The sequence below is a fragment of the Python bivittatus genome, unplaced genomic scaffold (genome assembly GCF_059951505.1).
Source record: "Python bivittatus isolate LINGU-HERP-01145 unplaced genomic scaffold, Pbiv_v1 ctg000220_np1212, whole genome shotgun sequence".
In the NCBI taxonomy this organism is placed as follows: domain Eukaryota; kingdom Metazoa; phylum Chordata; class Lepidosauria; order Squamata; family Pythonidae; genus Python; species Python bivittatus.
In genome coordinates this window covers 11,100,882-11,125,901 of record NW_028277048.1, presented here as the reverse complement: position 1 = coordinate 11,125,901, position 25,020 = coordinate 11,100,882, and the positions used below count along the sequence as shown (strand labels likewise).

Here is a 25,020-nt window from a genome sequence, read left to right as displayed (position 1 = left end):
TCCTTCAATGTACTACATCTTGGTGTAATATATATCCCTAGGTATTTAACCCTGTTTGTGACCTGTATTTCCAAGACTTCTTCCAATTCTTTCTTTTGCCTTGCTAGCATATTCTTTGTTAATATCTTTGTTTTATCTTTGTTTATTTTTAATCCTGCTACTTTTCCATATTCTTCTATCTTTTCAATTAATTTAGGTGCTGTTTCCAGTGGGTCCTCTAGTATAAATACTAGGTCATCTGCGAAGGCTTGCAATTTGTACTCTTCCTTTTTGATCTTCATTCCTTTTATTTCTTTCTCTTCTCTTATATTCCTGTTCAACACTTCTAATGTTAAGACAAACAACAAGGGCGATAGTGGACAACCTTGTCTCGTCCCTTTTGTTATGTCTATCTGTTCTGTTAAATCTCCATTTATCATGATTTTTGCAGTCTGCTTATGATATATTGTTTCAATGGCTTGGGTAAATTTTCTACCAAAGCCCATTTGTTCCAATTGCAGTAGCATAAATCGCCAATTCACGTTGTCAAAGGCTTTTTGTGCATCTAAGAATATCAAGGCCATTTGCTTTTCAGGGTGTGCCTCATAGTATTCCAATGTGTCGAGAATTACTCTCATGTTGTCTTTAATTTGTCTCTTTGGCAAAAATCCGTTTTGATCAGCATGGATAAAGTTATTCAAATATCTTTTTAGTCTTTCTGCCAATATTGAAGCAAAAATTTTATAATCTGAATTTAATAAGGATATAGGTCTATAATTTTTAACCTGTTGTGGGTCAGTGTCCTCCTTTGGTATAAGTGTAATATATGCTTCAGTCCATGTTTGGGGTATCCTCTTCTTTGTCATAACCTCATTCATAACTTCCAATAGTTGAAGGCTCAATATGTCCTGGAAGGTTTTGTAAAATTCCACTGGCAGTCCATCTGGACCCGGGGCTTTCCCGACATTCTGCTTTTTTAGAGCTTCTGTTAATTCCATCATAGTTATATTCCCCTCTAACATTATTTCAATGTCTTTAGGTATCTGAGGAAAGTTCGCTTTCTGTAAATATTGTCTTACTTCTTCTTCTTGTACATTCTCTTGATAATACAATTTTCCATAGTAGTCTTGTATAATTTTTTTCTTGTCCTCATTACCAAAGCAGATCTGTCCTTCTTCATTTATCAATTGATTAATCCTTTTTGATTCTCTCTCTTTTCTCAGTTTATAGGCTAGCCATCTACCTGGTTTATTTGCATCTTCAAAGTAATTCTGTTTAGCACTTCTAATTTTTTGTGCCAGTTCCTCCTTTTCCATTAATCCCATTTTATGTTTAATTAGATCCATTTTAGCTTTAATATCTTTTTTTTGCGGGAATTTCTGTAACTCTTCTTCCAATTTTTTATGATCATCCTCCAGTAGTTTAAAAGTCTTTTTCTGCATTATGTTTCTTTTCCTTGTATAATCTATTATTAAACCTCTTGTATAAGCCTTCATTGTATCCCAAAGATTCTGTAATGATGTACCCTCTTTTTTATTTTCATTAAAAAAGAAGGTAAGTTCTTTCTCTATTTTTTGTTTGAAATCTTTTTCTTTTAGTATCCTATTATTTAAAGTCCATCTAAATCTCTTCCGTTGTCCTTTCCAGATAACTACCATTGGGTTGTGGTCGGCCCAAGTACTTGTTTGTATTTCAATTTCTCGAATGTTAGCAAATAAGTCCGCTGACATCCATATCATGTCAATTCTAGACCAAGATGTATGTCTGTCTGAATAAAAAGTATATTGTTTATTTGCCGGATTTCTTTCTCTCCATGCATCTTTCAAGTCTATTTCTTCTATCATTCGAAGGAAGGATTTTGGCAATGTCTTCCTAGTTCTCTTTGTCAATTTCTGTGTTTTATAGTCCAATTGATCATTCATTATTCCATTAAAATCTCCCATCATACAGATGTTAACATAGTCCAATTCAGCTATTTTCATATGTAATTTCCTATAAAATTCTTCTTGATTGTCATTGGGAGCATAAATTGCAATTAAAAGAATTTTAACATTATTATCTATTATTTCAACCATCAAGATCCTTCCATCATCATCCGCATAGATTTGTTCTGCTGGCATTGTATCTCTAATATATAGGACCACTCCTCTTTTTTTACATTGTGTCAAGGAAGTAAATAATTTACCCAGTTTTTTTTGCTGCAACAAATATTCGTGTTGTTTTTTGATATGTACTTCTTGCAGACAAATTATATCAAACTTTAACTTCTCTAATTTATGAAATACTTTCCTTCTTTTAATAGCCAGATTAAGTCCATTTATATTGATCGTAATCAATTTTCTTTCCTCCATGTTAGGCTTTATACGAGGGTTTAATTGCTCTAGTAGATCTTACTTCTCGTTGTTCTCTGGGAACACCATCTCCCCCACTTTCTTCTTTTTCTTTTCCAGTTGCTGCTGCACCTTCTTCTTGAAACTCAATTAACGATTCTTCCTTTTGTGTGTCTTCTTCTTTTCCTTTAAAGAATTCTGAATAGAATAGCTCTGCTTTTTGGACTGTATCAACTCTTTGTCTTTGTTCCTGCCAAGTGAACTGAAGACCTTCTGGAATCAACCATCTGTAGTTTACTCCTCTTCTAAGTAGCTCTTTAGTCAGAAATGAATATTGCCTTCTTATATCTCTTACTTTTCTTGGCACCTGCTTCAGGACTACGATTTCTTTATCTTTGTACTTTAGTGTTTTCTCTCTTGCCACCTGGAGTATCTGTGCCTTAATAGTTTTTTTAGTAAATCTTATGTGTACTTCTCTTGGTAGTTTATTTCTCATTGCATATCTCGTATAGACACGAAAGATTTCATCCATCCCATCTGACATTTTCTCTGTGGTTATCTCCAATGCTTCTGCCAGTATTTCTGTCATTATTTCCGCAAGGTTTTCACCTTTTCCTTCCTCTATGTTTTGAAATCTCAAATAGTATTCTGATTTATCAATTTCCCATCCTAGCAAGTCACTCCTGGCTTTTTCGACTTCACTCAGTCGAGTATCGATATCTCCAATTTTCTTATCTCTTTGTATGTCTTCATCTTCAATTTTCTTAAATCTCTCCTCATATTTTGTCATCATCTGTTGTATACTTTCATCTGTCTTTTCAATTCTATGCTCAATATTCTCCGTCCTCTTTCCAATCTTCTGAATTTCTTGCATAATTGCCTGTAATGTCACTTCCTTCTCTTTTTCATATTGTATCATTGTCTGAATTGAACGTTGTCTCCCAGGAGGTGAAGAGGAAGCTACTGATGTTGATGGGATTGGGGCTGTTATTTTCTTGCTCATCTTGATGCTTAAAGCTGCAAAGAAAAGAAAAGAGGGAGAGAACAAGGCAAGAACCACAGATACTATTCCACAAAATGAGAATGAAAAACAATAGAAAGAAGATACAAAAAAAACCTGGAAATAAAAGGGAATGGAAAAGGAAAAACCTTCAGGCACTTGTCCGCCTTAATCCAATAGTATGCAGTTAAAAAAAATTAAAGGAAGAGGAAAAGAAAGCTAAATTTCTTTTCTTTAAAAAAAAAGAAAGAAAACCAGCTGAAGAGAAGGTAGAGAGGAAGAAAGGAGCAAAAAAAAAAAAAAAAGGAAAAGGAAAAAAGAAAAAGAAAAAGAAAAAGAAAAAGAAAAAAAACCAAGGCTCTAGCAAAAAGTACGCTACTGCCACTAAATGTCCAAGGCTCTTGTGACTAAATCAGGCTTTCCACCTTAAACATTTTCAGAATCCACTCTCCGCTGTCTTGTTTATAGTTATTCAGGTGGCACCTATATAAACAGTTTGTGATGCACTTCACTATCTTTTTAAGAGTCCTTGAGTATGAGTAAAACAAGTCACAGTAGAAAAAACAAAATATATATATATATCCAAGCCTCTAGGTGGCAGTGCTACTTTCTTTCATTAGCTTTCGCTTCGCTTTTCCTCTTTCCCAGCGGGGGAGAGAAGAGAGAAAAAGAATGAGAAAAGAAGAGAAAAAAAAATATGCTTCTTAAAACACTAAAAAAAAATCTTAGTCCTAATGCTTGAAATCAGAAATTATTGAGTATCAAACAGAAAAGCCAGTCCAGTTGAGTTTAAAAATGAAATAAACCACGCTCTGCCAGATTCAAGTCCATAAAAAGGGAAAGTTAAATAACTAAAAAGAAGTTTCCCAAAGGCTTAATCTCGCCGCTTAGTCCCACTTTTCTTCACTTTTAAAAATTCACTTTGGATTACTTAGGGTGTTCTCTAAGCAAAATTGAATAATAAAGGTCCATCTCACCTGGTTGACACACTTTCTTCTTCCGTTTGGAGCTGTCCCGGCTTTTGCAGTCTCAATGGCTGCCGCTCCGTCGCTGGTTTCAGGGACTTCTCCCGGATCAACCAGAGATTTTGCGATATCCCTGGGATCAACAGGACGTGTCCTATCTAGTCGCCGTCTCTACGGGACGGCTTAGGTCCTTCGGGACCGTCCAGCATCGGAGATATCAGCTGCGATCTTGGGAGCTCCAGATCGCACACCATACCGCCGCGACGCCAGCTCCGCCTCCTCGTACCCAGTACTCTTCAAGTGATGAATTGTCGGCAGATTTTTAAAAAAAAAATGTTTTCCAAATTAATTGTGAAGAGCAAAAGCAAAGTGGGGAAAGATGGTGCTAGGACATATTTGCCCTCAAAGAAACTGGAAATTTGATGAAATTCAGTCCTAGCATCCTAAAAACCTCATCCACTCTTTCGGGAATCTCCGTATCATGTACTTTTGCTAGGGCCGGTGTTTCTCACTGCGGGTATTGTCACCTCTCAGTTACAGCTTGAGAAGAAAAACCATCAGTCAAAGGGAAAAAAGCAGGAGAAGGATAGTATGTTAGATCTGTTCTTTGCACTGGCATAGAAAATAGCACTGCAGGTTCCTTGAGGATTTTTCATTCTTTTCTGTTCCCCAGTGGTTGATCAATTGCATTACCACTGAAGGAAGGCCACGGTAAAATTCTGGGGAGAGGCCTGTAAGTGAATTTCAAGAGAATTTCCTACCCATTAACAGTTGAAACTCCAAAAGATAAATTATATCATTATTTAACTTGAAGGGTGCCATCTTTTTCCAGAAAGGCAGCTGTACAGAAGAACCAGCTAAGTGTTTCAGCTGCTCAGAGACTAACAACATTGATAGCATAAAATGGCTGTGGAAGCCAATATTCTGATGTCCTTCACAACTAAAAGAGAATCCAAGGGTAGGGGAATAGTTTAGGGAAACTGGGAGTCACAAATTTGCTGACATAGAACCCTTCATTTCAGACCCTCTCCCCTATGCACATCAATGTACCCTACGTTGCCTGTATGCAGAGTCTGGAGGTGGGACAAGAAAGAAAACATCATTTTCAGAACAGAGCACTTAAAGCGAGCTTCTGGTGAGGATTACGGTGAACTGGATATCCCCAAAGGAACAGGGATGACAATGCAGTGGAGATTGGTGGCCAGATCAGCAGAGATCGGCCAGTGCAAGTCTTTCTGGACAAAGGAGAAATTGTGAGATCCCCCATTTGCACTCTGGACAACCACTCCTCATGAGTAGACTATAGGAACTGAGGGTTTTGCCGTCAGCTCATTAGTTGAGCAGCTGGGAGTCAAACGATCTCCATCTAAGCTCACACTCTATTATATGAACACAAAGTTCAGCCACCTCATTCCTTATTCACTTTTGGATGTAAGTAATTTATAGTTACAGAGAGATTTTCTAAGGGGCAGGATAAGATTCCACTTGGTGAGCTATAAATCTTTTGGGAGGGGGGGGGGATTACAAAGGAATAAAGAAAGAAAAGGGTTTTAGGGACTTAAATAGTCTTGGCAAAAAGCTTAACAAGGAGCTGATCTAAGAAAGTTTAAAATGGATAATGGAGACAGTTATTTTGAAAGATTATTTTTTGGTGAAAGTGCTTTTGAATAAATTGGAATTAAGTTCGAGAAATGAACCAGACCTTCATGGGAATGTTTTCTGTTTACCATTAAAGAGTGCAGAAAATTGGCAGATTTTGCAAAAGAAAAGGTAAAGGTAATATGACCCAGACTGTGATGCTGACTATAGCTATGGAGATGTAGCTATGGAGATGTGGATTGTGATGTTGATTGGAAGTATGAAGTGTCATTAGAGACAAAAGCATTAAAGTCAAGGAAGACAAACCAACACACACACACACACAAACACACATAAAAGGTGGGGAAGTTTGTCTTTTCTTGTTTGAGACACTTTCCTTTTTGGATTACAAAATTACAATGACGACAAGAAAAGTGGCAAAAATAGAGGGGAGGAGAAGATCGTTAGACCAACCTGCAGAGAAAGGAATTACACTGGATTTGCTTCAGAAAATGTTTCAGGAATCGGGTAATAAATTGGCAGAATCACTTGATTCTAAACCAAGTCACTTGATGTCAGACTGACAGCTTTTGAAAAAGGAATGGATGCAAGACTTGTAAAGCTGAAATAGGAGATGAAAGAAGAAGTTAAGGAGATGGAAAGCTCTGTAAAACAAGCGTCTGGATGAAAATCACATTAATGACAAAGTGGAAATTTTAAAGAATAAGACAAAAGTTATAGATAGAATGTTGGAAAGCGAATAGATAATCTAGCTCTGTTGGAATTGAGAGTGATGGAATTTTGTTTTGGATTTAGAGCAATCCCATAGGACTCTGATGAAGATATTAGAGAAAAGATTATTAAATCCCTGGCAAACTTTTTGGATTGGAAAGAAGAGGACTGAGGCAGAAACTGATAAAGTATAGAATATACTTCAGATTTGCAAGAACAATATATGGAAGTTACAGCTCAGCATCTGGTGCACTTAAGGGCTAGTATTGTAGTTATAAAAATCCAGGAAGTATCTTGGAGGTAGTTTGATATAGGGAGACTATTGTGAGACTAGGCTGAAGCTGCCATAACCTAAAGATGAAGCAGACACATAAGCAGAGAGGACAAAAGCCAGGAATCTTATCTATGAGATCCCTTCAGGGAGGTAGATAAGAAGGAAGCAAGTCGTTAAGGAAAAAACAAAGGACCTGAACCAGAAAGAGGAAGTTGGGCCTGAGCACATGGAAGCCCTCACCCCAATCCCATCAACTTGTCCTTTTGGGGATAAAAGGGATCCCAAAGCCCACCCACTCTGAGTCGTCTGGGTTGTCTGAGTCATCTTGGTCATCTGAGTCATCCAGACTTGGCGGCTTCCATCCCTCTAGCTAGTGCCTGGCAGCCTAGTTGGGAAGGATGTGGGTAAGTGTGGATGAGCGCGCATGTGTGTGATGAGAAAGAGCAAATGTACCTTGCAACCAGTAAAGTTTTGCTGTTACTTTGAATTCACTGGGTCTCCATGTATTACAAAGAACCTCTTGTGCCTCAGTGTTCGGTTGGAAGTGATTTGTGTGTATCCCCACTTATTTCCCCGCTGTTGACCAGGGCTGTGTGTCTGTCTGCTCCAGCCGCACCTCTCTGGAAAACCCAGGTAGAAAGCAAGGGGGGCTGACAAGATCCGCGTGCCTCAACAGGCTGTGAGTGTGTGTGTGAGTGAGTGACCATAAGCCGAACCTGGGAGCAGCGTGTGTAACACTATATCAAAATAATACCACTAGTTAATGCCACCTAAAACGTGTAAAACAACTTTAATGAGTGCATCTGTGTAATGGAAGCATCAAAATAACCTCTTGACAAAATTAGTCTGAGCTCTTCCTTGACGTCTATAAGAATTTGGAGGTCAAGATTGTTTATTCCCTGATTGAGCTCATAATCTGCATCTACCGTAAGAATCAACATGTTAATATATAATACAAATAATAATAATAACAACAATAATGTTAACATTTACAGTAGCTACAATGGACCTACATGATATATGGTGAGCACATCTGTGTATTACATTAACATTTTTCTTTGGAACAACTTCCAAAAAGCCCCCTTGACATCCTTGTTTCTCAGGCTGTAGATCAGAGGATTGAGCATAGGGGTCAGAGCTCCATATGTTAAGGAGATGACCTTGTCCTTTTCAGAAACGGATTTCCCTTCCGGTCTCAAGTACATGATCATGATTGTTCCATAAAAGACACTGACCACAGCAAGGTGAGAACTACAGGTGGAGAAGGCTTTTCTGCGCCCATGAGTAGAGCTAATATGCAGTATAGCCAGGCCTATGCGACCATATGTCACAACTATGAAGCCAAAGGGAGGGATTAGCAGAAGGAGGCTGACAACATGCATAAAGAGCTCACTGATAACTGTGTTGGAGCAAGCCAGTTTGAGTACAGATTTCAGCTCACATGCAAAATGGTTGATGACGCGATGGCCACAGAAGTCAGTGGGTTGCAAGAGCACGTTGATCAGGGTCGTCATCAAGGCAAAGGCCACTAATGTGGCTACCAGATAAATGCATAATCTCCAACTCATGATCTGCGTGTAGTATAAAGGCTGGCATATAGCTGCCAAGCGATCATATGCCATGATAGCCAAGACAAGGCACTCTGCTATAATCAGAAATATACCAAGGTACATTTGGGTCAAACATCTGGAGAAAGAAATTGTGGGCCTGTAGATGAAGCAGTTGACCAAGATCTCAGGAAGTGCATTGTTGGTAAGAATAAAGTCTATGGTGGAAAGGACACAAATGAAGAAATACATGGGGGTATGAAGCTGTGGGTCCGCAATGCTCATCAGGATGATGAGTCCATTCCCAAGAAAGCTAATGAGATACACCACCAAGAGGAAGCAAAAGAGAATAATCCGAGCTCTGGGATATTCTGAGAATCCAATTAAGATGAACTCGATTCATTGGAAGTTCCTATCATTTTCTCTCCCATTCCCTCCTGCAGGAAAGAATGAATAGTATGAATACCGACTACATTAGGGAGAGATGCAATGCTTTCAATGTAAATGTTTATATTGCTAAAGTTACATCAAAAAAGGAAAATCACATCTGTATGAAGACTGCTTTGCACATCATGCTAGGACAGAATTTGTTTTACCCATGACTTGTTGAATATATTGGCTGGATTCCCACATGGGTGGATCTGCACGCTACATTGAGGAATAAATGTGTTTGCAAACTGCAGTGATTGCATAAATGCTAAGCCAAAACTGAATAAGTTACCTTCTGTCTTAGCTAGGTGTCCAAATTGAATCCCGGATTGAAGATGGAAACATCCCTTTCCAAAAATAATGAAAGCAGGAAGCTGGAGGCTGTAGGTCCGTTCCCGCCTGTACTTGGTCAGGAGAAATCTTCGTCTGCCAGTTACTGAAATGGAACCAAAACGTCCTGAGTTAACTCATGAGAAGAAATGCAGTAACACTCAGTTAATGCGCAATGCAAAGTGGGACCGATCCTGGTCTCGAGGACACCATCCTTTCATGTTTAGGTCTGAAAGAGCAAAGAAAAGGGATGGCACGCAGGGTAAATTGTAAGCAAGTCCAGTTTGTTGCAGGGCACAGTGTTGTAACTGAACCTGAGGCCTCTCTCTTAAGGCATCAGCCTTAGCTTTCACTCACTGGGCTTTGTTATGTTACAAACAATGCATTGATTTTTTTTCTTATAATAATACTTAAGGAAAATTGTTAGTTAAACAATGATTGTCATTTCACTTCATGGTTAATTCTTTGGGAGGGTAGAACAGATTGCAGGAAATTATGTTTCCACAGTATTCAGAATAGAAAACAGGGCAATGCTTTTATTGGAAAAGCCACACATACTAGGCAGTCCGTTCTCGAACTGTCCAGAACATTTGTTTGTGCAATACTGGATTTCTAAAAGGAGATTATAATGCAAATTCTTGGTTTCCTTCCTGGGCTTTCATTTCCCACAAAAGATGGAGAATGAGAGTGGAGGTTTATGCAAGACTAAATCTCATGAAAAGAAAGCCATCCTTGGAACGGAAGATAAAGAGAGAAGTGATTCTAGCAAAGACTCCAGCCTTGTCAGAAAGACAGGCATCGGAAGACCCAGAAGACAATACAGTTCATTACAGCTGCAGTTCCATTCTCATTCCACTTTTTGCCTTCCCTTTAATTAAATTTTACATCTCAACTTCCTTTTTCTATCCCTTTTCTTTTCTTTTCTTTTCTTTTCTTTTCTTTTCTTTTCTTTTCTTTTCTTTCTTTTCTTTCTTTTTTGAATTAGCCTCCAAGTAGTCTCCTTTGTTCAGATGGATAATTGAAAAGTCATTCCCCCTATTTCTGTCTCAGGTTCTTTATTCTCATTTAGTGGCAGAAAAGAAGTAAATTCCCATAATTTCAAATGACACAGTCCTCCTGTGTCTGTAGATGTGCACACACACACACACAGAGCATATATGATAGAGTCTGTCACCTGCAAGTTGAGCTCACTTCACAGCAACTGCATATGATTGTCACCAGGCACAGCTGCATCTAAAAACATGGCTTCAGATCTCCTCTCTGGATCCAGCTCTCAGTCAACGAACGTTTTTTTATTACAGAGAATTGCCTACCCACTTGAATTACCCTCTATGTATCTCTTTTTATCTCTAACGTTTTGCTTACCCAGTACTCTTCCAGTGATGAATTGTCAGCAGATTTTTTTTTTTTTTAATGTATTCCAAAGTAATTGTGAAGAGCAAAAGCAAAGTTGGGAAAGATGGTGCTAGGACATATTTGCCCTCAAAGAAACTGAAAATTTGATGAAATTCAGTTCTAGCGTCCTAAAAACTTCATCCACTCTTTCGGGAATCTTCGTATCATGTACTTTTGCTAGGGTCGGTGTTTGTCACTGTGGGTATTGTCACCTCTGAGTAACAGCTTGAGAAGAAAAACCACCACTCGAAGGGAAAAAAGCAGGAGAAGGATAGTATGTTTGATCTGTTCTTTGCTCCGGCACAGAAAATAGCACTGCAGGTTCCTTGCGGTAAAAGAGGTTTTTTCATTCTCTTCTTTTCCCCAATGGTTGATAAATGGCATTACTACTGGAATAAGGCCAAGATGAAATTCCAGGGAGAGGTCTTTAATTGAATGTCAAGGGAATTTCCTACCCATTAACAGTTGAAACTCAAAAAGATAAATTGTCTCATTATTTAAGTTGAAGAGTGCCATCCTTTTCCAGAAAGGCAGCCTTATAGCAGAAGCAGCTAAGTGTTTTTGCTTCTCAGAGACTAACTGTAACGTTTACCACATTCAGCTCTAATGAAACTCTCGTGAAACGCAGGTTCAGCAAAAGACATTTACTGGAGTATAACATAGGCAGATACAAACAAAGCCAGGGTTGGCTTGGCACAGATTACATAGTGGTTTATAGGTTCCCCATTCCCGCGCTTTCCCCCGTTGCCTAGTTACTGATTACCCGCAGTAATCCGCCCTCGCCTAAATGGCAGATTCAGTCCGGTTCTTTTGTCCTCTTGATTGGTGTCTATTGTTTGTGGGGTTGTTGTGTTTGTTAGGCTTTCCTTCTGCAGGTGAAGCCAGGAGTTCTTAATTGCGCGCTGATTGCTGTACTTCTGAGCCGCTGCGCTTCCCTTTGTCTGAGGTGCTTGAGGGAAGCCGGTGATGATACAATGTATCCTCTCTCAGTCCGAGTTAACTGCCGCCACCTGTCAGTAATTAACTCACAGTTTGGCTGACTTCTCCTTTTCTGCTGCTTGCGCCTGGGGTGGTGAAATTGACTAGGTGAAACTGAGCAGCGGACGGCTGAATCTAACATACCGCCCCCCTGAAGAGAGATCCCCTCCCACATTGGTTTTCCAGGGTGCCTTTTGTAAAAGTCTCTGACCCGTTCAGGTGCCCTGACGTGGTATTTGCTTACTCACTCGCTGTATGCTTTCGGGAAGTTTTTCCACTGCACCAACAGTGGGATCTGGCCTCTGTGCTTCCTGGCATCCAAAATCTGTTTCACCTCAAAGTGTTGTTCCCCGTCAACCATGATTGGTACTGGGGTTGGCTCGTCCCTATGCCAGTCACTGGACAGTCGGTGCGGCTTCAACAGGCTGCAATGGAAGACCAGGTGGAGCTTCTGAGCGCTTTGGGGAGCTTCAGCCTGACGGTCACGGGGTTTATTATTTCTTCAATGGGGAATGGCCCCACGAACTTCGGGCTGAGTTTCTTAGATGCTTGATGCGTCTTGAAGTTCTTGGTGGATAGGTATACTTGGTCTCCTACCTTCCACTGCCACTTGGGGAGCCACTTGCGGTCTGCATATTTTTTATAGTCCGCTCTGGCTTCCTCCAATGCCATTTGGGCTGCCCACCATGTAGCATCTATCTGGCCGAACCAATCATCTAAAGAGTCTATCTGGGACACCGGTTGGGGCAGCTCTGGCATAGCCATGAACTCCTGACCAGTAGCCACCTTAAACGGGGTGAATCTGGTGCTGTTGTAGATGGCATTATTATAGGCTACCTTCGCGAATGGCAGCAGCTCTGCCCAATTGTCCTGTTGGTAGCCTACATAGCACCGTAAGTACTGTTCCAAGCCCCCGTTAAGGCGTTCCATGGCCCTGTCTGCGGATGCGCCCCTGATGAGAGGGCTTGCTGGGTCCCCACACATTTCAGGAACTCCCGCCAAAAGTTTGCGATGAAGTTTCTGCCCTGAACGCTCACGATTCGTCGGGGGGCGCCATGCAATCGGTACACATGTTGCACGAACATCCGCGCCAGTCTCTCTGCCATGGAGACCCGCCGGCATGCCACGAAGTGCGTTTGCTTAGAAAACAAGTCCGTCACCACCCAAATGGCCGTCTTTCCCTTGCTCTCAGGTAACTCCACAATGAAGTCCATTGCGATTTCCTGCCAGGGGCCATCTGGGTTCGCTATGGGCTGGAGGAATCCCCGGGGCTTCCCCTTGCTCCCTTTGGCCATGGCACAAGTTGGGTAGCCTGTCGTGTATGCTTCCACATCCTTCCGAAGGGTCGGCCACCAGAATTGTCTCCATATTAGATGGAGGGTTTTTACAAAGCCATAATGCCCCGCGGTTTTATTGTCATAGGCCCTCTCCATTACCTCCCTCCGGCACCCCTCAGGTACATATAGCTTGCCCTCGTGCCACCACAAGCCCCCATGCCCCGTCAAAGAGTCTTTATTTGCCACCACTAAGAGTCTTTCTCACTGGCTTCTATGAAAGTCTGCTTGAGCTCTGGCTCTGCATCTCTTCCCTGCCCCCCCCCCATTTGGCTGCGAGTCACAGGTTTCGTGGCCAGCCGGGTCGTGGGGATGACGAAGTCCACAATCTCCTCCCATTGGCTGGCGTGCTGTGGCACGTGGGAAAGTCCGTCCGCTAGGAAGTTCTTTTTACCCGGTATATGTTTGAGTTCGAAATTAAACCGGTCAGAGTATTGGGACCAGCGCACTTGCTTGGGCGAAAGCTTCCGCGGGGTCCTAAGGGCCTCCAGGTTCTTGTGGTCTGTCCATATCTCAAACGGCTGGCTTGTCCCCTCCAGCAGATGTCTCCAGGTGGATAGGGCCCACTTTATAGCAAACGCCTCCTTCTCCCACACTATCCACCACCTCTGTGTCTTGATGAATTTCCTTGACACATACGTGCACGGGTGGAGGGCTTCCTCCAGTCCAGGCTGTAGGAGGACCGCTCTCATTGCCATGTCTGAGGCATCCACCTGGATCACAAACCGCCAGTCCGGGTCGGGGTGATGCATGATGGGCTCCGCGGTGAACCTCCACTTTAGGTACCCAAATACCTCCTGGAACTCCGGGGTCCACGTGAGGGGCATGCTGGGTTTGGCGGTCTTTCCGCTGCCCTGTGTCTTGAGCAAGTCCGTCAGTGGAAGGGCGATTTGTCCAAAGTTCGGGATGAACTGCCGGTAGAAGTTAGCGAACCCCAAAAAGATTTGGAGCTGCCTCCGGGTCCGCGGTGCTTCCCACCCCAGTACTTCCTTTACGTTCGCCGGGTCCATCTCCACGCCCCGGCTGGATATCCGGTACCCTAGATAGTCCAGGGGTTTTCGGTGGAATTTGCACTTAGAAAGCTTGGCGTACAATTGCACCTTTAACAGTCTTGGAGCACGGTTCGCACTAGGTTCACATGATCGGTCAGGGTCTCGGAATAGATTAGGATGTTGTCCAGGTAGACCAGGATGCCCCAGTAGAGAAGATCATGAAGCACTTCATTAATTAGCTACATGAACACCCCCGGGCCCCCTCTTAACCAGAACGGCATCACGCGAAACTGGAAACTGTCAAGCAGACTATTGAAGGCAGTTTTCCACTCATCGCCCTCGCGTATCCGGACCCTGGAGTACACTTCCCACAAGTCCAGCTTCGTGAACACCTTCTCCTTGGACAGATGGAATAATAGGTCTTCATCAGGAGACGTGGGTAGTTGTACTCTGTGCTTATGGCATTCAGCCCCCTGTAGTCCACGCACAGTCTTAGTGAGCCGTCCTTCTTTTCACCGAACAGCACCGGGGCCGCCACAGGGGACTTCGCCAGCTGGATGAATCCCCATTCCAGGTTTTTGTCCACGAACTCCCTTAGGGTGGCCATCTCCTTCCCTGACAGGAAGTACATCTTGGGTTTGGGTAACTTGGCCCCGGGCTTCTGCTCCAGCTCTATTGCGCAGTCACTGGGTCGGTGAGGCGGGAGCTAATCTGACTCCATCTCACCGAATGCTGCCGCCAGGTCGCGGTAGTGGTGTGGGATGCTCCCGACGCTTCCTTGCTCCCCCACGTCTACATGTGTGGACCCGGCTGCCACCACTGCCGTCTGGGTCACCGCCGCTTTGGGGCTCCGCGCCACCGGTACCGCTACCACTTCAGTGATCACTGGGCTCGCTGCCGCTATTGCCTTGGTTCCTGCTGCGGCTCATTTGCCTCCCTGCGCAACCGCCGACTCTGCCGCCGACTGCCGCTCTGGGGTTGCCTCCTTCCTGGTCACCACCCGCTGTCACCTCCAGCTCTCCTTCATCCTCTCCTCCTTGTCTCCAAACAGCAGTGCCTCCAATGCCCGGTTGATGTGAGGGTTCCATCCCCTCAGCCAAGCCAGTCCGAGCACCAGCGCGTAGTCAGCAACCGGGACCACCATGAACAGCAGCTCCTCGGTATGGTTCCCGATTGTCATTTTGACCAGCTCAGTGTAATATTGAGCTGGTCCTCCCCCAAGTGAGCCGTCCAATTGGCTGAGGGCTATGGGCTCCCTGAGCCTCCATATCTGGAGACCCAGCCCCGATACCAGCGCCAGGTGTATTAAGCATTGGGTGCACCCGGAGTCCAGTAGTGCCTTCAGATTTGCCTCAGCCCTCGACCTTACTCCAAGGATATGGACCCTCACCCGCATGGGAGGGCAGTCCTCGCTTATCATCGTGTCTTCACATCTCAGCCCCTCTACCCGCACTGGGAGATCGTTCAGTATGGGTGCCGCTCGTTTCCCACCAGTGCAGCATCTTCCTCTGATGATCACATCTTGGAGGTGGACCAGCCGGTCCTGCTGCACTTTGCTGCAGCCGCCACCACTCCCTTCCATGGTCGATCTGGGGCATGCTGCCCAGGAGTCTTCGGGGCCCCGTCCCCCACATTGCTGCCCGGTGGCCCCGTCCCCCACATCGGTAACAGAGACCCGACTTCCTACAGGCATCCTGGTCTGCACTCCGTCATTGGCTGCCTCGTCCCTCCTCTGTGGTCGCCTCGCCCGCCTCGACCTTGTTCGGCTTCTGATGCTGCATCCGCCTCTTGATTCACTGTCACACAGTCTCCGCTGTCCCAGGTAACCAGATCCACTCCTTCAGGGTCGTTGGGTCATCCCGCCCGAGTGCCCATTCCAGGATCTCTGGGTTGAGTCCGTTTTGGAAGCAGTCTATTTTCAGGGACTCTGGCCAGTCAGTTTTTCGGCAAGGCACCGAAACTCTAGGGCATACTCTGCCACCAACTTCTCCCCTTGCCTTAGCTGTCGGATTTTGTCCCTGGCCTGCCTGGCACTCAGCGTGTCCTCAAACCGGTCCTGGAGTACCTGCATAAACTCCGGGAAATTCTCGAGCTCTGCTGCGTTGGCGTCGTACAGGCGGATGACCCACCCGGCTGCTCGTCCTTCCAGCAGGTTGGCCATGTAGGCAACCCACTCCCAGTCATGGGAGAAAAGGTGACCGCTCCGCCTCATGAAGTTCCTCACCTGCGTGAGGAAACAGGGTAGTTCTTCGTGGTCCCCTGAGAACTTGCTGCTCATGCCCTGGAATCGGAGTGCATCTACTGCTTGTCAGTCTCCCGATGCCCCTCCTACATGGTGCGTCCTTGGGGCCGGCTGGGGCATGGGGCCAGTGCTGGCCTCACCCAACTCCTCCAATGCCTGGGGCTCTCCTGTCGAGGCCTCAGGTCCACAAAGGACGGTTTGCAGCATTGTCTAGATGGCCATCAGTTGCTGCTGGAAGTTGTCTTCCATTCAGATCATCCTCTCCTCCAGCTCTCAGCTTTTGGATCCCAAGCCACAGCTCGTCGTGACTCCCCATCCTGACGATCAATCAGGGCCCATCCCGATGCCAAATGACCACCTGGCATCCTCCGGTGCACTCTCAGCTGCTTCCCCACGCCCCTCGCTCTGGGCCGGTCCTGCCGTTGCGCCTTGAGGCTTGGGCTCTTCATCACACCGCGGGCTCATGCCTTCTCCGCCGCTAGCCATCCTGGTTGAGGTCAACCAGATTGGACCCCTCAGCTGCCCTGCAAACGAAATTGCGAGCGTTCCTCAGTAAGTACTGGGTAATGCTCAAAGGTGAACCCTGGCTTTATGTAAGGTTTACCACATTCAGCTCTAATGAAACTCTTGTGAAACACAGGTTCAGCAAAAGAAGTTTACTAGAGTGTAACATAGGCAGATACAAACAAAGCCAGGGTTGGCTTGGCACAGATTACATAGTGTTTTGTAGGTTCCCAGTTCCCGCGCTTTCCCCCGTTGCCTAGCTACCGATTACCCGCAGTAATCCCCCCTCGTCTAAATGGCAGATTCAGTCCAGTTCTTTTGTCCTCTTCATTGCTGTCTATTGTTTGTGGGGTTGTTGTGTTCGTTAGGCTTCCCTTCTGTAGGTAAAGCCGGGAGTTCTTAATTGCGCGCTGATCGCTGCGCTTCTGAGCTGCTATGGTTCATTTTGTCTGAGCTGCTTGAGTGAAGCCAGCGATGATCCAATGTATCCTCTCTCAGTCGGAGTTAACTGCCGCCACCTGTCAGTAATTAACTCACAGTTTGGCTGACTTCTCCTTTTCCGCTGCTTGCACCTGGGGCAGTGAAATTGACTAGATGAAACTGAGCAGCAATGTTCGCTGTGCCGTGACGGCTGAATCTGACACCAACAACATTGATAGCATAAAGTGGCTGTGGAAGCCAATGTTCTGGTGTCCTTCACAACTAAAAGAGAATCCAAGGGCAGGAGAATAGTTTAGGGACCAGATAGAAGGGGGTGGTCACACAGGAAACTGGCAGGACCAATGGGAGGCACCAATTTGCTGACATAGAACCCTTCATTTCAGACCCTGTCCCCAGTGCCCATCAGTGTACTCTATGTTTCCTGTATGCAGAGTCTGGAGGTGGGACAAGAAAGAAAACATCATTTTCAGAACAGAGCACTTAAAGCGAGCTTCTGGTGAGGATTACGGTGAACTGGATATCCCCAAAGGAACAGGGATGACAATGCAGTGGAGATTGGTGGCCAGATCAGCAGAGATCGGCCAGTGCAAGTCTTTCTGGACAAAGGAGAAATTGTGAGATCCCCCATTTGCAATGTGGACAGTTGCTCTTCATGAGTAGACTGTAGGAACTGAGGGTTTTGCCATCAGCTCATTAGTTGAGTGGTGGGGGGTCAAGGGATTTCCTTCTAAGCTCATAGCCCATTGTATGGACACAAAGTTCAGCTGCCTCATTTCTTAATTACTTTTAGATGTAAGTAACTTGTAGTTACAGAGAGATTTTCTAAGGGGCAGGATAAGATTCCACTTGGTGAGTTATAAATCTTTTGAGTGGGGGGGATTACAAAGGAATAAAGAAAGAAAAGGGTTTTAGGGACTTAAATAGTCTTGGCAAAAAGCTTAACAAGGAGCTGATCTAAGAAAGTTTAAAATGGATAATGGAGACAGTTATTTTGAAAGATTATTTTTTGGTGAAAGTGCTTTTGAATAAATTGGAATTAAGTTCGAGAAATGAACCAGACCTTCATGGGAATGTTTTCTGTTTACCATTAAAGAGTGCAGAAAATTGGCAGATTTTGCAAAAGAAAAGGTAAAGGTAATATGACCCAGACTGTGATGCTGACTATAGCTATGGAGATGTAGCTATGGAGATGTGGATTGTGATGTTGATTGGAAGTATGAAGTGTCATTAGAGACAAAAGCATTAAAGTCAAGGAAGACAAACCAACACACACACACACACAAACACACATAAAAGGTGGGGGGAAGTTTGTCTTTTCTTGTTTGAGACACTTTCCTTTTTGGATTACAAAATTACAATGACGACAAGAAAAGTGGCAAAAATAGAGGGGAGGAGAAGATCGTTAGACCAACCTGCAGAGAAAGGAATTACACTGGATTTGCTTCAGAAAATGTTTCAGGAATCGGGTAATAAATTGGCAGAATCACTTGATTCTAAACCAAGTCACTTGATGTCAGACTGACAGCTTTTGAAAAAGGAATGGATGCAAGACTTGTAAAGCTGAAATAGGAGATGAAAGAAGAAGTTAAGGAGATGGAAAGCTCTGTAAAACAAGCGTCTGGATGAAAATCACATTAATGACAAAGTGGAAATTTTAAAGAATAAGACAAAAGTTACAGATAGAAAGTTGGAAAGCGAATAGATAATCTAGCTCTATTGGAATTGAGAGTGAAGGAATTTTGTTTTGGATTTAGAGCAATCCCATAGGACTCTGATGAAGATATTAAAGAAAAGATTATGAAATCCCTGGCAAACTTTTTGGATTGGGAAGAAGAGGACACTGAGGCAGAAATTGATAAAGTATATAGAATAAATTTCAGATTTGCAAGAACAAGAAATGTGCCAAGAGATCTTTTGGTGCACTTTGTCAGGAAGAAGACAAGAGATCAAGTTTTGCAGCAGCATTTCAATTCAAGACTGAAGATTGATAATACAGATATAATTGTTAAAGAAATTGCTATTAGAATTTTATATAAGGGCAAAGTGTTTTGGGTTTTTTTAACTGAAAGATTAAAGCAAAAATAGATCCCATTCCAATGAGACAAATTGGAAGGTTTGATTTTTACTTTTAAACAACTGAGGTTCATATATATATACACATACATACACACACATACACACACATACACACACACACACACACACACATACATATGATAAAGATAATAGTTGCTTCTGAGGAAGAAATGGCCAATTGAACATGGCTCCATTCTTTGTGGAGCCGATGCCCATGCCAGTTAGAGGACCTGGCCTCAGTCCAGCTCTTTGGAATCATTTCCAGTTAAAAAAGATTGAGAGGATCACTCACAGATATTCCTTACAGAGATTCTCTGTGAATAGATTGCAATCTAGCAGTCTGTAATAGGTGGAGCACTCTGGGAGTCGAAGGAAACACTGAGCCCAAGCTGTGGTGCGTAACCTTCAAAAGGACACTAGATTTGCTTTACTTCCTCTTTTAACTAACGTTGTAAACTGCCCATTTGTGATTTATTTCACAATTAAAAACCTCCTGAAAGACAAGTTGCTGTACACCAGGAAAATTTCCTACTATCCTGGGAGAAAGAAGATCAAAGTAAGTTTAAAGATCAAAAAGAAATATTGTAACATTTGGAAACAGCAAAAGGGAATTAAGAATGTTGATTGGGGACAGTTTAGAGGCTAGGAGGATTTGAAAGAGCTTTTTTAAGGATTGTTTTAAATGTTTAAGAAACTACAGTAAGTGAATTTGGATTTAAGTGCAAGAAAATCTTGTTGTAGAAGAAAAAAAGATTCTATTGGATAAAATAGCAATGGAAGGCGACTTGAATAAGGATTCTAAAATGGACTTTAAAAAAATGCCAGATTATAAGAGAGATATGGAAGATATGGAGAAAGATGCTGTGGGTCTGAAGATGGACTCAAAGTTGCTTGATTATGAGAATGATATGGCGAAAGAAGCTGTAATGGACCAGAAGAGTGACTTTGAGAAGTATCCTATTTTGGACATACAGAATGCAAATACCAATCTCTGAAACCTTTTCTGAAAATAGATAGGAACAGAAAGATAAGAGATTGTTATTTGGGGTTTTATTTGGAGAAGAGATTGAAGACTGAACTTTTCAAAAAGAAGAGAAAGGAATTCAAAATGGATTTATCAGATCAAGTTTAAATTGTCTATGATTTGATCTTGGATTGTTAATATTGAATTTTCTTTCTCTGACCAGGACTCTAAGACGATGATCTATACCTGTAAAAGTGATTTATTTAGTTTAGTTTAAAACATATATGTGATTATTATTGGTCTTTTGTATCCTTAAGGGGAGAGATCTTTTAGGTTTCACTTCTCAGAAAAAACTTAGAAGCTAAAATGCAAAATAGACCTATTTGTTTAAGCTTAAATATATAGTTTATTATTACTGGCACTCTTAAAGCACTGAAGATGTTACCTACCCGGGTAATGAAACATTTGAAAGAAAAGAACCAAGCTCAGAGAACCCCAAGGACTCCACAATTCAGTTAATGTTTAGAGATGAGAAAGAGGATGAAGAGGGGTTTTTTTAGTAATATTAGAGAAGGTGTTAAATTACTGTTAATACATATATTTGTTTGGAGGGAGGAGGAAGTCATCTTTTATATTTCTTTCTTTTAAACAACTGAGGTTTCAACTGAATTCTGTTCAGAAGGTGAGGGAATTTTTAGAAAAACTCAAAGAGGAATTGCAGGAGACCCAAGTGGAGATGTCAACTCCAACAGGTGCAACAAGAAATTGAAGGAGATGATACAACTAGCGTTGCAGGCATACATTTTCTAAACCTTTGGCTTGATGGTGGATTACAGATGCTTAATGTGGAGTATAAATGAAGCAAATGCTCCTCAAAAGAAAAAAATATTTCATTATTTCAAAAAATTAAAACAAGATATAATTTACTTTCAAGAGACAGATATTAGAAAAAAAGACATAAAATATTCGATTCATTAAAATTTGGGTGAAGAATTTGTTTCTGCAGCAACAAAAAAAGAAAAGAAAAGAAATGGAGTTGTTTTATATATTAATCTCCAAACTAAAACCAGAACGTGTACTGACTGATGAGTATGGTAGATTTTAGATTTTATGGTACGGTAGAACCTATGCCCCAAATGAGAACAAAGCAGTGTTTTATAAATCTTATGGAGAGAATAAGAGATTTTTCTTATGAAAATAGGTAGCTGATGAGGGATTGGAATGGAGCAAACTCCCCACAACTGGACAGAACTTCTAAATAATATATTAGAATTACACAAGGCAAATTACCAAAAGTTTTTTTTTTAATCTGATGGACAATTTAGGCTAGTTGATACAGTATATGGACACAGGAAAATGGCAATTCAAGAGAGTATACTTTTCTGAAAAACATAGATCTTTTTCAAGAATAGACATGATTTCAAAGAATTTGAAGAAAGAGGGACAAGATTTAACAAAAAAACTATAGGCCAATATCATTATTGAATAATGACTACAAGTTGTTCAAGTGATCCTAGATGATAGACTGAAAGTAATTTTGCAAGAATTTATTCATGAGGATCAATGCGGGTTTTTACCTAAAAGACGGCTAAAGGACAATGTCAGTAATGTGTTGGACATTTTGGAATACTTGGAGCAACATAATGAAAAACAGGCTGCATTGATCTTAGATGCAAAAAAGGCCTTTGACAGTTTGAACTGGGCTTTTTTGTTTAAGGTTCTGGAGGATGTGAATTTTGTAGAGAACTTCAGAAACTGGATAAGATTGATCTACACTTCACAGAAAGCACAAATAATTGTTAATGAATATTTAACAAAACCCTGTGAGATACAAAAAGGAACCAGACAGGGACGCCTGCTGTCCCCTCTCTTCTTTATTTCAGTTCTGGAAATATTGAATGGTGATATAAGACAAGATGAAAGGATTGTGGGAGTAACAATTTTAAAAGAAACTTACAAATTAAGGGCTTTTGCAGATGACTTGGTGTTGGTTCTGGAAGATCCTTTAAAGGAAATTGAAATATTAATGGGCAAGTTAAAAGAATTTGGTGCATGAGCAGGTTCTGAGATTAATAAACAGAAGATGAAGCTGTTAGCAAAAAATATGAATATACAAGACTAAACAGAACTGTCATTCGTGGGGAGAATTTCTGTGATAAGAATGAATGTCTTACCTAGAATGATTTTTTTTTCCAGATAATACCTGTTTTGACAATCGAGGCACCATTTAAACAGTGGAAAAGTATAAAATAGTATAAAAGTTTAAAAGAATAACATCTTATGAAAGTCACTCCTAAAGCCTTTACCTCATATATTTCTAATGGTAACCATTATCTTTCTCAAATAATTTGGAAAGAGCCAGTAAGAGATGAAAAGTTCAAGAAGAGGAGCTTATGAAATATATTCAAAGCGAGTGTGCAGAAATTTCTATTCAAATGGGCAGACCCTGATGAGGTATCATATAATGGGTCCTGATTTTTTTCAGAAGACAATGTAAAACCTTATAGCCTAAGGTAGGAAAATCTCTCAGTGAATTTGAGTCACAACTCATAAGGAAATGGGTAGAAAGGGTTAGGGTGAATTTCCTAAAGACGATGATAAAATTGGTAAGGTTACACCAGTTTTATTAATGGTTACCTCATGAGCTGAGGGTGAAAGTTAAAAATCTGGTTCAGAACACTATTTTAAAAGTGGTAGAAATAGTAGATCAATTAATCTGAAATACAAAAGAATCCCCATACTGAGTGAACAAATCAGAAGTGAGGAAAATATCTAATTATGTGGATTGCTCAGAGAAATCAGTAAACCCTGAGAAAACATGTAACCCTGCTGGAAAGGAGGAAAGGCTAAAGAAGGGGTTAAAGTAGAAGGTATAAAATCCTTGTATTATGGAGAAAAGGTTATGTCAGATCTGACTATTATTTACGGGACAACTCCTATGCAAACAAACCAGAAATGTCAAAAAATATATCAACTCAACCGAAGGAGAGTGATGTTCAAAGCTGTGGTTTCTCATCACCAGAGTTGAATAAATTAATGATTTCTTAACATTAATGGTGAAAGTTAGTCAGAAAAAATGTTAATTGGTATGGCTAGTACCGCAGTGATATGCCCCTAATAAAAGTGGATCTAGCTGATGAAAAAGCTATCATTCCAACATATATCTTTATGTAAGAAGAGTTTCCTTCCAAATACTCATGGCCAGGTTCTCTGTAGAATGGAGAAATGAAAGAGGGTTATAGGATGCAGGACTTATGGAAAACTCCTTTGCATCTTTGTTGTGGGAAGATATCTAATGATAGTTAAGATACAAATATGCCCTTAACCAGGGCTGAAATAATTTTTTAAAAGCTGAAAAAGCAGAAAACGATATCACTAACTGGTTCTGAAACTAGTTTAATGCACAGACAGTAGATGAATTGAAGGGATGAGAAGTCAGAGAACTCTATCTGTTGCATTGTTACCTTTTTAACAGTAACCAGCCTACTTCTGTGCATGTCAGAGGATTTTAAAAAGAAATTGCAAAGGAAATTTTCCTGGAACAGATCAGGGAAGAAGCATATAGAGAGATGACAGATGAAGCAAGGGATACAATTCAGTTGGGTAAATACAATCTTTTATGGGAAGTATTGGCATGAGGGTTGGAGCATAACTGTCAGGCCTAGCCCAAGGAACTCCAAGACACCATGTAAATTCAGTCCAGCAATGTTTATTAGCTACAACCTCTAGCAAGAATCTTCCCAGACTGAAACCCCAGCTTCCAAGTAATGCCAGCCACAACACTGGGAATTCCTCAGGGAGGTGCCAGCCTCATCCTCTTATCTCTCCCTCGTGCCTCAGGAGATGAAAGAAAATGTTTTTCTCCCTGAGCCTGGCCTTCATAATTCCATTCCATCACAATAACCCAACTAAAATCTAAACAAAATTACCACTCCTAACTAGTGCAAGTTTGGACACAGGGATATGTAATGAGTGTGCCTGCCCAGCATTTTGCTTTTGCTTTTTTATCAGTCCAGCACAAATGTTGTCTATCATGCAGACTTACAACCAAGGACAGTCTTCAAAGCTGCTGCATAAGCATTCTCTAGGACATGGCTGCTTTCCTGATTCAGTTAAGGCAGTTCGTTCTCCTTTGGACTCCAATGATTTGCAGTCATATAACTTTTTTTAAAGGAAGTGTCACAGCTTCCCTTCTCCCATGCATCCTCTCCTCCTGGAAGCATTCAATACCTCTGTTGCCCAAGTGGCAGATTCTACTCCAGACAACAATCCAATAAATGAACATTTTGGGGCCCAGGAAGCACACCTTCTAAGTAGCAGCACCGGCCCTCTGGAATGAAGCCCCCCCGAGATCTGTATGGCTCCCACTCTGGGGCGATCTCCTGGGCCCTGGGATGGGGTGAACGGAACTCCCCTATTTGTGAAGTTTTTATCTCTTTCGATGTGTTGTCTGGATTGCCATCTTATCATTATTCTGCCATTATTGTGTAGTTATGTGTAATTTGTTCTGGTTTAATTTATTGTATCACATTGTTCTTATGCTGTTCTTTATTCTGTGATCCCCCAGGTTTAGGGCTGGAGTTGCGCAGTATCAAAATTATATAAATTGAACTCGAATTGAAATGTACCTACATAAAGAAATGAATAAAAACCTCTATCCATATGCTATCGGGAGGAAGGCATAGCAAGGTAATGAGAAATGCCTATGCTTCCCCCATTCTGGAATGCAAAATAAAATGCCTTTGCCTTTGCCCTGTCCACAAATTTCCTTAAGGACATATGTTTGCATACTTTGAAATTCTTGAGATTCGAGCATTCTTTCTGCAATTATACTCTTTGATTATGTCTGTCGCAGAGTATCAAATTGCGAAGGCAGCAGAGCAAGACTTCCTGGAGTGCTAAAAGCATCACTCTTCCAAAGAAAGGTCAT

General features: G+C 42.0%; 1 pseudogene; it reads right to left on the bottom strand.

Annotated features, from left to right (window-relative positions):
* Positions 1 to 7,898: 7,898 nt before the first annotated feature.
* Positions 7,899 to 8,836, bottom strand: LOC112543092 (olfactory receptor 13H1-like; annotated as a pseudogene).
* Positions 8,837 to 25,020: the final 16,184 nt, after the last annotated feature.